At 38.3% G+C, this 10,082-nt stretch overlaps 1 pseudogene; it reads right to left on the reverse strand.

The window, feature by feature from the left end:
- Positions 1 to 1,218: 1,218 nt before the first annotated feature.
- On the reverse strand, positions 1,219 to 9,714 carry LOC127162138 (neurocan core protein-like; annotated as a pseudogene).
- Positions 9,715 to 10,082: the final 368 nt, after the last annotated feature.

Below are 10,082 nucleotides of genomic sequence, written 5' to 3' on the forward strand. Positions count from 1 at the left end.
TGAAATTTATAGCATCATATTTTTGTGAATCATATCGCATCAGTAGCTGCTTAATAACAATGCTAAATTAGCAAACTTATTGGGTGGAAGGCCACATTTCAGACCACAACTCTCATTTCTCCCGTATATGAATGAATGCAGAACAACAAATCAGTGATGGTTCCACCCAGGGCCAGATTTAGTGATTTGGCAGCCCCAGGGAAAATATAGGAATGGGGCACTACACATTTGCACACATTTACCTAGATCAACTTTGAGATTCCTTTTTTGTTGTAATGCTTGTTGCTGCACAATGGTGCCCCATAGTTGTGTCTAATGTTTCTATATTTTCATGTGAATCCTCATACTGAAAAAATAAATGGTGTCATGATGTAGCGACAAAAACCTGGAGCTTAGCACAAGTGTGTATAACTACCATGATTAGAACAACTCTTAAGAGTATGAGTTATACACAAACGTGTTGTACTATGCACTGATGATAAATGAGGCCCCAGGAGCTTAGCACAAGTGGAACTACCATGATTAGAACAACTCTTAAGAGTAGCGAGTCCAGACAACATTAAGGACAATGGAGGCTACATGCTTCTGTAAACCTTCAATACAGCAGATTTTTTTTTCTGAACTCTTCCCCAGATCTGTGCTTTGACACAATCCTGTCTCTGATCTCTACAGGCAGCTATTTTAACCTCAGGGCCTGGTAAATTTGCCACAGGTTAACTCCACTCAAAGTGCTGTAACATCTAGAAGTAATATTGGGATGTCCCAGAAAGTACAAATACTAATTAATTGTAAGTATTTCAGCTTTTTATATTTATTAAATTGCTAAATTTATTATGTCAAATGATATCATCACATTTTACATATTAAATAAGGTCATATACATATACATATATCTCAAATCCAGCTTATTTTGCTCTGCATCCATTTACTAGAACCTAAGTACTGTTTAAAAACAAAATATATTAAAAATTTAAAAAAAAAAATGTAATTAAAATAATAAAAAGTAATTAAATTAAATTTGTTTGAAAAAATATAATTTTGTAAGAATGCAAATATTTCTAGCTAAAGTTAGGCTAGATTCATTAATGTTGTTAATATTACATTGTACTACTACTATTTTCCAGTTCCTCAAAACAATATAGTAACACTTTGATTTTTTTAAACTGTGTTTAAGTTTTACATTACAGATGCCTAATTACATTTATTATTTACATTCACCATTTGGTTGTTCTCCTGATGAAACACCTCTTCATCTTCCCCCTTTCTCCAGCTTATTGTGCTGTCACTTTCCAACCTCATGTCCTTTAGCTTTTCACTCATCTGGAAGACCAGCAAGAAAGAATCAAATAAAACCTGACAAATCATGTCACATATATAGACATCATATCATTTTTAGCCCTAAATAACAACAAAAACAGCAATAATAATGATGATGATAATATGAGTGGTGCTTGTTGGTTTTAAGGAATTTTATAAATTCTTCTTCAGCTGTTTCATCAAGTGCATACTTGGCAAATATTGTGAATTTGACACTAAACACTGTTTAAGGCAGATACAAACCTCATTCAGAATGGCCGTCTGTAGTGCAGGATCATTCAGTTTGCATTCTCCATTACAGGTCACTTTCAGTCTCACAATCTGTTTTCTCTTGTCATCTAGAGAAATACATAAAGTCATGCTCAACTTAGAAGATACATCAATGAAAGGAAAACATATTTCAGTTGTTTGTACTGTCTGTTGTAAGAGTGATCTACAAACCAAACCATTTAATTCTGTTAACTGGGAAACTCACCTCCATAGCAGATAAAAGGCTGCAGTAGATCACAGCTCTGTTGAGACCATTTCCCAGAATCAGTTGCTGACATGCCAACACAGGCACCAGTACTCATGGATGGTTGATTTGCTGCCCAGTGTCTGAATCTCAGATCCCACTGATCAGACCATTCCCAAGAGTCCAGGTACAGACCAAACCAGATGAAATATCCAGATAAAAGAACTTGTTTTATCTGGTCATTTTCCTCAAAGTTGTGGATGGTGGGCAGGTCTGTGTAAAACTGTCTGCAGTAGCTCTGAGCATCACTCCAAGTTTTTGCACTCTGTACCATGATGTATCCAGAATTTCCTATTGAGAGATGCAAAGAAAGTATCAGTTCTCAGCTCTTCTTTCTCTGGTAAATGGCACAATAATAAATTTAAAAGAACTGGGATCTCACCATAGCACACAAAATAAAAACCATAGCCACATGGCATATCATGCCAAACTCCAGAATAAAAAGCTGCACAATCTCCATCCCCATTTGGCTGTCCTGAAGCCCAGTTATAGTACTGAGAAGTTGTGTTTTCTCCATTAGACCAACCCCAGTGTTCCTGTGTCCCCCTCTTCAGTCCAATCCACACTGATCCACTGTATCCAGCATCCACTATATTCACCAGCCTGTTCACATCATCCATGCTGTCTACAGTAGCCAGATCAGTGAACCACTCTCTGCAGTAACTCTGAGCCTCTGACCACGACATTGCTGTTTTTATATAGTGGTACTGACGAGAAAGACCAGAACTGTTCCAGAAGAGCCCTGTTAAAATCAACATGTTAAACCATCTATATGTGAACATCATCATAAATACAGATTACAAATGACCACACCAACCTGACAGCAGAAGCATCACAAACAGACTCCCGTCCATGACTGCTCACACAGATCCTCTCTGTTGTATTCTAAGAGATTATCGAACACATCATTTTGTATTCCACAGTTTTGTAAGTTGAGTGTAGTAAATGACATTAAAAGATTACACAGCAAACATGCGGTGGCTACATATAGTATAGGCTAGTAGCCTTGATTTTAGCCTTAAGTTTCTGTAGCTAGTGTATACTCTAGTGTATACTCTAAAAAGCAGTGCATGTTACTTTGGACAATATGAATAAATGTTATTGGTTTCAAAAAGCTCACCAGTGAGTTATTTAATCTTCCATAATAAACTTACAATGGCATATACAGCTGTGATTAATTATTAAAGAGAAAAAAAGTGAGACAATCTGTCTACAAGCTTTCTTATTACCTAAACCAGTGGTTCCCAATCACGTTCCTGGAGGCTCCCCAGCCCTGCACATTTTGTGTGTCTCCCTTTATCAGACACCCAATTCAAGTTAGTCTCCACTAATGAGCTGATGAGTTGAGTGTTAGATGAGGAAGACATACAAAATACAACATTCTTTTAAGTAGACTACAGAAAATGTAGTTGGAAGTGAATTGGCATGGTTCAAATCATACTAATCTGGCCGCCATCATTCGTAGCAGTGAATGAAGAGGTATCATACCGATTACAAGTGCAGTATGCAGTACCTCAAGGCTCAGTACTCAGTACCATTACTTTTCACACTTTACTACATGTTACCCTTAGGAGATATCATCAAGATGTTAGCTTTCACTGTTATGCTGATGATAGTCAACTCTATATTTCTTTGCGGCCCGGCGAAACATACCAATTTGAAAAACTAACAGAATGCATAGTCGAGATAAAAAAAACTGGATGACTAGTAAATTTTTACTGTTAAATTCTGAAAAAAACAGAGGTGTTAATTATTGGACCTAAAACCTCAGCATGTAATAACCTAGAACATTGTCTAATACTTAATGGCTGCTCTGTCAATTCTTCGTCATCAGTTAGGAACCTAGGTGTGCCTGCGTTGGGAGTTCGGGAGGCAGGCACTAAATCTAGATTAAGAACTCATCTCTTTAACCTGGTTTACACTTAACACACTAACACGTTTCTAATATTCAAATCCATTAAAGGGCTGTTAGGCTGCATTAATTAGGTCAATCCACCTGCCGGCCGGAAAAGGTACAGCAGGGGAAAGCAGGGCAGAAAGTTTTTTGGCTTTCTCATTTTGTGAAAATCCATTTGGGGTTCAGAGTATTTATTTGTTACCACATCAACTTTACACGTCTGGTACAAATATGTGGTCTTGTATCATTAATACAGTGTATGTATGTATGCATGTATGTATTTATTTATTTATTTTTAATTACTCAAGTGAACATGTCCCACTATAGTTTTTTTTCTGATCTAATTAAAATATACAAGGCAATATTTTTTATCAATAAAAGACAATTATTAACTTTGTCATACAAAATAATTTTTTTGTCATACAATAATAATGATATAACATTTTTAGTTACAAAAATTAAAACTTTATTTTATTTTAATTTATTTTTATTAAAAAATAAACACATTTTGGAATTTGACTATGCACAGCTATAGGTCAAAACAGTGTGGGCAAACAGATGAATAAACACATTCAGACATTGAGCAAAATGGAGCTGAACACACTACCGCAGTAAGAATAATGTAAATTTATTGAAATAATAATTTCTGAACATTTTCTCTGTTTTGCTCATTTTTCATAGTGCTGTAAACAGAATTAATAAAAGTCAGTTGTGTGAATTACATCACTAACCGTATGGAATAGCAATGTTTAGTAATATCTTCCAAAGATTTTCACATACAGTGAGCAGTCTACAGTCTGAACCAAAAACATGTTAAATTCATTGAAAGTAAAAGTCTAACACTGCAGCATTAAATGCTGCACAGGCTGAATTTGTGTTGATTTACATGCAAGACAAACAGTAACTTTGATGCAAAAATAGCTCATTCTCAAAATGTCTTTGCATATTGTATCACATAAACACCAGTAACAATAGACTCATCTCAAAGGTATTTTGACTCACTTTAGTAAAGCATACAAAAAAAAAAAGTTTATGCTTAAAATCATCTTTAGTGTAGCTAAATATTTCATGTTCCATGTTAGTCAATTACTGGGCACAATCAAAAACATTTATTTTAATTATTAATATATTTTATATTAATGTAAATTACTATCAAATAATGTTGCTATACTCCACTAATAGAAAATATTGACATGCACAAATGTATTTTTTTTATTATTATTTATTATGATTTTTATTGTTGTTGTTTAAATTATTATGCCATCTTCCTAACAACACCCACACAACCCTCACTTAATGCTAAACATTTTAATTTAAAATAGTAAACATGTAAAAATGCACAAAAAAATATTTTATTCTTAATTAATAAAATTTAAATATATATTTGAAACAACCTACCTTTAAACTACAGTGCTGTGAAAATCATTAGGCACATATGAAAAACAAATGCTGTCAAGCAAGGAAGCAAGTAAATCAAATCAATATTATTTGCAACCACCATTTGCCTTCAAAACAGCTTTTTCCTACACTTATGCACACAAAAGGAAACCTTCTGATTCAGATTCTTCTAGATTTGTCATTTAACATCCACTAACATAAACACAAATCAAATTATGGCTAGATGTGATATTTTAATTTCTTACCTGAAAAACTGTTTCTTGTCCTGTAAATACTTTATGTTTTTACACTGAGACTTTCAGCTTGGACTGGTACCTGAGGAGGGTGGTGGACACATAAAAGAGTGATTTCACCCCTGTAGCTCATTTCTTATTGGTTAAGCTAATGATGTTATAAATCACCCCCTATAATCAACACTCCCCACTCTCTCCAGTTTATTTCACATAAACACACCTCTAAACAGTCTAAGTGGGCGGTTCATGGCCAGAACAGAATAAGCTGCAGTGTGGACCAGACCTTTAGCCGAAAGCAAAAAGCAAGCGCACATTCAAAAATGATTTCAGTGCCCTCCCTGATGCACACAAGTTATATGCAGTATAATTATCCAATGTTATAATTGCCAGAGCATTAAAAAAAAAAATTTGGTATTCGTTCCATAGTACTGCTCATTTCCTTTCCGAATACGGTATTCAGATTCGGGCACATCCCTATAACATATTGAATTGTATAGCATCATATTTTTTTTCCCCATTGCATCGTATTGCACTGAATTGCATTGTGTTGAATCAAATCTAAATCGGCTCGCACTGCATCATAATGGGGTGAATCCGATGGCATGGCACCACATCAGATGGTGCTTCATAACAAATGAGTAAGCAGCGTTTAAAACAATAAACATATAATACGCACTGTTGCTCAATATTTAATTACAGCTTCAGATGCATGATATATTCTTTTGCTACAAGCAGGATACACAAAAAAACATGTTCAGTTTGGACAAGCAGATGTCATGGTAATAAACACTGTAAACAGCAATTGTTCAAGTGTCAACGCTAATAAGCATCTTATACATTAAAAGCATTTTAGGGGGCCCATGGCTTTTGGGGGCCCAAGGCAGTTGCCTACCTTTGCCTGTTGGGTAAGTCTGCCTCTGGTTCTGTTTTTAAACACATATGAATCCTCATACTAAGAAAATAAATGGTGTCACAATGTAGCGACAAGACCCTGGAGCTTAGCACATGAAAAAGTGTAGATAATTACTGTGATTAGAACAACTATGAGTACAGCTAAAAGTTGTGAATTATAATAGTGAATTATATGAGTGTATATGTGTATATTATATGAGCCTGGAGCCATGGCGGAGCAGGGAGCCATGGCGGGGCAGGAGGAGCAGGGAGCCATGGCGGGGCAGGCGGCGCAGGGAGCCCGAGTGGAGATGGCGACCAGTACAGCAGAGCAGACAGGAGTACGGATCCCCACAATGGAACTGATGAGTCCGAAGATCTCCACGGTGAAGCAGACGACCACCACAGCAGAGCAGAGGAGAGCAGGAATCCCCATGGCAGAGCAGAGAGTTCATGATTGGCCTCCTTGGCCGTGACATGACGGGCAGAGTAGGTGGATGGACCTTAGGAGGTTCTGCAGCCAGAGCTGCCACCTCTGGGGGCACTGGTGCAGACTCATGGTCAGACGAGGCCCCTGGAGCAGACTCGTGGTCAGACGATATCTCTGGAGCAGACTCGTGGACTGACGTGGCAGTGAGTTCATGGATGGACGCCGCCTCCTTGGGAGGTTCTACAGCGTTAGCTGACACCTCTGGAGGCATTGGCGCAAATTCGTGGACAGACAGCCTCCTCAGGAGCAGACTCGTGGTCAGATGAGGCCTCAGGAGCAGACTCGTGGTCAGACAAGGCCTCTGGAACAGACTCGTGGTCAGACGAGGCCTCTGGAATGCAGAGTGTAGCCCACACACTCAAAATGGCGACCGCCATTACAGGCAGCACAGTAGATAGTGGGATGCCCGCCGGGCTTGAGGGTGTGGAGGCTGTGGGCATGTGGCTTGGGAGCGTGGGCTCTGCGTGGCTTGGGAGATGAGATGAGACCTGGCAAGGCTTCAGAAGGACAGCTGAGGCATGACGAGGCTCTGGGATGTCAGCTGATACATGACGAGGCTCTGAGAGGTCAGCTGTGCCAGTACAACAGGAACAACAGCTGTAACTTGGTTTGACTCAGGAACAACAGCTGTAACTTGGCTTGGCACTGAAAGTGCAGCTCTGACTTGACACCAGAGGATCAGCCATCACTTGACTTGCTTTAGGTATGGCAGACATGACAGGATGAGATTCGGATGAGATGACCTTGGAATGATGAGGCTCAGGCGTGGCAGCCATCTTGGCCGGGGACTCAGATGGGGCGGCCATCTTGTGAACTGGCTTGGGGATGGCGGCCATCTTGTGAGCAGACCCTGGAGCGGCAGGCATGGCGTGAAGAGGGCTCTGCCATGATGTTAACAATTCCAGACATGAAGGTTGGGTGTGACAATGCTCTGATGTGATTGGTACCGTAGGATTGCAGGGCTCCTCATCCGCAATCCCCACAGTAAATGATGAGCAAGCCAGCAACAAAGCATAGTCAATGTATTGTTCCAAAGACCAGTGAATTTTACCTCCAGGTAGGCCAGAACGAATGGGATCATTCAATCCATGGCGAAAAAAGGTCCTTAAGCGCCACGTCATTAAAAGTCACCAAATAGCACAGCTCACAAAAATCAAAGACATAATCCTCAATAGGCCGGTTACCTTGGCGGAGGAGGAAGAGGTGTAATGCAGTATCCATGCTTGGTAGAGTCCACTCAGGCAGAACAATACTTCACAAGGGTCTGTTTGGCATGGCCCTCTTTATATGGCCACCAAACAGGAAGTAACCATAGAAGCGACAGAGGGAGCGGTAACAGACAGTACTAGGGTAAGGGCTCCCTCTGCTGGCGTGGCTTTACAATGAGTGTATTGCACTTTCATAAATGTCTAGACAATTGTACCTTTTGCAGAACTATTTCAGTAGCCAGTGTGGCTTCCTGAGCTATGTCATAAAATAGGCAATGTGCATTTTCTGAAAAATGTATTGGAAATTTCCATGTTGGCAACAATAGTGCTTTTTAAAAAAAAAAAAAAAAACAAAAAACAAAACTCTCCACCATCCCCTTTTCTTCAGCTTATTTTGCTGTTAGGAGTAATTTTAAAAAAAGGAAAATATACACCCTATTATTGCAGCTGAATTTCCTATAAATGTATGTCAATGACATCATAACATTTTACATATACTAGAACCTGTTTTAAAAAAAGTGAATTTAAACTACAGTATTAAAAGGAAAATTTAATTAAAGGAATAAAAGAAAATGAATTAAATACAATTTGAAAAATATAATCTTGTAAGAATGCAAATATTTCTAGCTAAAGTTAGGCTAGATTTATTAATGTTGTTAATATTGTACTGTACTACTACTATTTTTCAGTTTCTCAGAACAATATAGCAACATTACTTGATATTTTTAAAACTGTTTAAGATGCCTAATTGCATTTATTATTTGAATTCACCACATGGTTGTTCTTCTGATGAAACACCTTGTCATTTTCCCCCCTTATCCAGCTTATTGTGCTGTCACTTTCCAGCCTCATGTTCTTTAGTTTTTTGCTTAACTGGAAGACCAGCGAGAAATAATCCAATAAAACCTGACAAATCATGTCACATATAATCTTTAGCTCTAAATAAAAACCAAACCAGCAATAATAATGAGGATGACGATGATATGAGTGGGTTGGGTTTAGGGAAGTTTAATATATTTTTCTTCAGCTGTTTCATTAAGTGCCAATCCAGTTGTAGTATCCAGATAAAATAATTTGTTTTATCTGGTTATTTTCTTCAGAGTTGTGAATGGTGGGCAGGTCTGTGTAATTCTGTCTGCAGTAGCTCCGAGCATCACTCCAAGTTTTTGCAATTTGTACCATGATGTATCCAGAATTTCCTATTGAGAGACTCAAAGAAAGTATCAGCTCTCAGCACTTCTTTACCAATTAAACAGCACAATAATACATATAAAAGAATGGGAAATTCACCATAGCACACAAAATATCGACTATAATCACATGGTGTATCATGCCAAGCCCCATTAACTGTATCTGCACATTCTCCATCCCCATTTGGCTGTCCTGAAGCCCAGTTATAGTACTGAGAAGTTGTGTTTTCTCCATTAGACCAACTCCAGTGTTTCTGTGTCCCCCTCTTCAGTCCAATCCACACTGATCCACTGTATCCAGCATCCACTATATTCACCAGCCTGTTCACATCATCCATGTTGTCTACAGTCGCCAGATCAGTGAATCTCTCTCTGCAATGTCTCTCTGAGCCTCTGACCACGACATTGCTGTATTTATATAGTGGTACTGACGAGAAAGAGCAGAACTGCTCCAGAAGAGCCCTGTTAAAATCAACATGTTAAACCATCTATATGTGAACACATCATCATAAATACATATTACAAATGACCACACCAACCTGACAACAGAAGCAGCACAAACTGATTCCTGTCCATGACTGCTCACACAGATCCTCTCTGTTGTCTACTAAGAAATGATTAAAAACATCATTTTCTGTATCACAGTTTTTAAGTTGAGTGTGGTAAATGACATTAAAAGATTACACAGCAAACATGCAGTGGCTACATGTAGGCTAGCAGTCTTGATTGTAGCCTTATGTTCCTGTAGCTCAGGCAGTAGCTACTTTACAGTAGCAATGCCAAGGTAATGGGTTGGATACCCAGGAAATGTATGAAAATGTATCTGAAAGCAGTCTAAGCTGCTTTGGATAGCCTAGGCTAATATGAATAAATGTCAATGATAATAAAAAAAGCACACCCTTGAGTTATTTAAGTATCCACAATACTATAAATTTAAAGAGGCA

This window comes from Labeo rohita, unplaced genomic scaffold (assembly GCF_022985175.1).
Source record: "Labeo rohita strain BAU-BD-2019 unplaced genomic scaffold, IGBB_LRoh.1.0 scaffold_844, whole genome shotgun sequence".
Lineage (NCBI taxonomy): Eukaryota > Metazoa > Chordata > Actinopteri > Cypriniformes > Cyprinidae > Labeo > Labeo rohita.